Here is a 2,880-nt window from a genome sequence, read left to right as displayed (position 1 = left end):
GGATAAAGCCAACTAAACCCTTTCCTTCCTAAGTTGGTTCTGGTCATGATATTTATCACACCAATGGAACGAAACGCAAGCATCTTGGTTAAAGATCTCTGGGAGTTTAATTGATTCAATTAAAAGGAGATTTTTAAAATTTTTTTGCAGGGGCTGGAGAGACGGGTCAGAGGTTAAGAGCACTGGCTGTCCTTCCAAAGGTCCTGAGTTCAATTCCCAGAAACCACATGGTGGCTCACAACCATCTATAATGAGATCTGGTGCCTTCTTCTGGTCTGCAGGTGTACACGCAGGCAGAGTACTTTATATATAGTAAATCTTTGATGAGGACATCCTACTGAGACTCTAGGTAAGAGAAACATAGGAGATGAGACTTGATAGCCTATGACCAGATAGTGGGGGAGGAGGTCCCCCTTGGTCTTAGACCTAGGGGAGAGGAATAGGGAGAGAGGAATGGGAGGATACAAGTGATGGGATAACAATTGAGTTGTAATCTGAATAAATTAATAAAATTAAATTTAATAAAAAATAAATCTTTGAAAAAAACCTTTTTAAAAAGGAGAGTTTGCTTGTCCTCTCTGGTATACAATAGGTTTAAACAGTAACTAGAATTTTGACTAGTTAAATTTTAACCATGTAATTGTTCAGGAATTCCACAGAGCTTCTGGAATGTTCATACTAATATGTATCCAAAACAACATTGAGCCAGTTAAATTTCCACTCAACGATGCTGCCCAAGAAAATTTAACAGATTAAACATCCCTCCCTCCCAACCCCTCAAATAGAGAACCTTTTGAGATCCTCCATGGGCCCCTATGGAAACCTCACATTTAATTTGGGATCAAAAAGACAATATGGGGTTTTATTTCAGGCCTGAGGTGATAGCGCAGCAGGCAAGAACACTGTTAGAAACCATGAGGACCTGGGTTCAAATCCTCAGGACTCATGTATAAAGTCGCATGTGGCCTCATCACCTACAAGCCCAGAACATAGCCCCAGAAAGGCTCAAGCGCAAGCTCTCTCTGGCCTTTGCATGCATATACACGTGTGCTATAAATAGACTCCAGTATTGTTTGTTTGTACAAAGAAGCTGCAAGTATAAACTTTTGTCCAGCACCCTATCTTATTTGGAGATGACCTACATATTCACAGAATATCCATATTTTATTTATTTGGACAGGGGTTTGGATACCCAGGCTGGCCTCATCCCCAGAGTGGCTGAGGATGCTTGCTGCGTGGGCTCTGCCTTCCTCCACTTCCCATGCGCAGCATCAGTGCCCTCAGCCACCACACCTGCTTCACCCGGCACTTGACTTCAACTTAGCATAACATTGATGTCTTTTTGTACTTTTCACTAAGATATTTATTAGTTACTCAGCAGTGCTGAGGAAGAAGCTGGGGCCTCTTGCATGTTGCTTTAGTTGTTGTGTCATCACTGTGACAGAGTCCTGGACAAAAGCAACTTAAGGAAGGAAGGAAGGAAAGAAGGAAGGAAGGAAGGTAAGAAGGAAGGAAGGGAGGAAGGAGGAAAGAAAGGAAGGAGCAAGGGGAGGGTTTATTCTGGCTCAGACTTCAAGGGAGCTGTGTACCCTGGTGGGGTGGAAGCCATGGCGGCAGGACGGAGACAGCCGGCCACACTGTGCCCACGCTCAGAAAGCAAAGGGAGTTGAACGCTGGTGCTCAGCTCAACTTCTCTTTTCTCTCCAGCCCTTGGCATGCTGCTGCTCACAATTCCGTGTTTTCTCACCTCCACTAACCCAACCTAAAACGCCTTCACAGGCAGGCCCAGGGGTTCCTTTCCATGGTGACCCTGGGTCCTGTCACGTTAACAATCGAGACGAACCACTACACAGGTCAGAGCGCCGCCTGGGAACGCCCCTCTCTGCTGGCAATTAACCTTGATTGCGCCTTTTACTTCTCAGCTGAATTTATAATTTTATAGTCTTAAGCATATCCAGTAGTGAGCCCAGGCAAGAGTAGTTTTCTATTTGATGCTGACAGACCTACACACCCCAAGCTCCAGCTCCAGCTTTTGTTTCTCCCTTTGACACAGATTCTAAGTTGACCGGGTCAACCTTGCGTTTGTGACCCTCCCCCCACAACCTCCCTAGTAGGTAGGCTCATACATCAGCAGGCCAAATGCCTGAGTTACTGGTCTGTTGCTGTAAAGAGACACAGTGACCAAGGCAGCTTATAAGAAAAGAAGCATTGCTTCCTCGGCTCTACCTGCGAGGTGGCTGCCATCTCTTTTGCAGCATCATGGCTGCCCTCCAGCCTCTGGGGAAGCCCAAGATCGTCAAAAAGAGGACCAAGAAGTTCATCAGGCACCTGTCAGACCGATGTGTCAAAATTAAGCGAAACTGGCGGAAACCCAGAGGTATTGACACCAGGGTGCGGAGAAGATTCAAGGGTCAGATCCTGATGCCCAGCATTGGTTATGGGAGCAACAAGAAGACCAAGCACATGCTGCCTAGTGGCTTCGGGAAGTTTCTGGTCCACAATGTCAAGGAGCTGGAAGTGCTGCCGATGTACAACAAATCTTACTGTGCTGAGATTGCTCACAATGTTCCTCCAAGAACCGAAAAGCCATCGTAGAAAGAGCGGCACAGCTGGCCATCAGAGTCACCAATCCCAGCGCCAGGCTGCGCAGAGAAGAAAATGAGTAGATGGCTTGAGTGTGTGTTTTATTTGGGTTTAAACAAAGCCACAAAAACTGCAAAAGAAAAAGGAAAAAAAGCATTACATTGGGAGTTTACTTACTGTTTTGGAGGGTGAGTCCATGACCATCATGGTGGGTTGCATGGCAACAGGCAGGCGTGGTGCTTGGAGCAGTGGCTGAGGCTTACCTCCCGATCCACAAGCAGGGGGATGGGGTGGGGG

The 2,880-nt window shown here is 46.5% G+C and overlaps 1 pseudogene across 1 annotated transcript; it reads left to right on the top strand.

Moving 5' to 3' along the window:
- The first annotated feature begins 2,232 nt into the window (after positions 1–2,232).
- LOC311606954 (large ribosomal subunit protein eL32-like) lies at positions 2,233–2,672 on the top strand (annotated as a pseudogene). Its single transcript has one exon. The product of its transcript is annotated as a large ribosomal subunit protein eL32-like (transcript).
- Positions 2,673–2,880: the final 208 nt, after the last annotated feature.

This window comes from Acomys minous (assembly GCF_964271855.1).
Source record: "Acomys minous genome assembly, chromosome: 10".
NCBI lineage: Eukaryota > Metazoa > Chordata > Mammalia > Rodentia > Muridae > Acomys > Acomys minous.
This window is presented reverse-complemented; position numbering and strand designations above follow the sequence as displayed.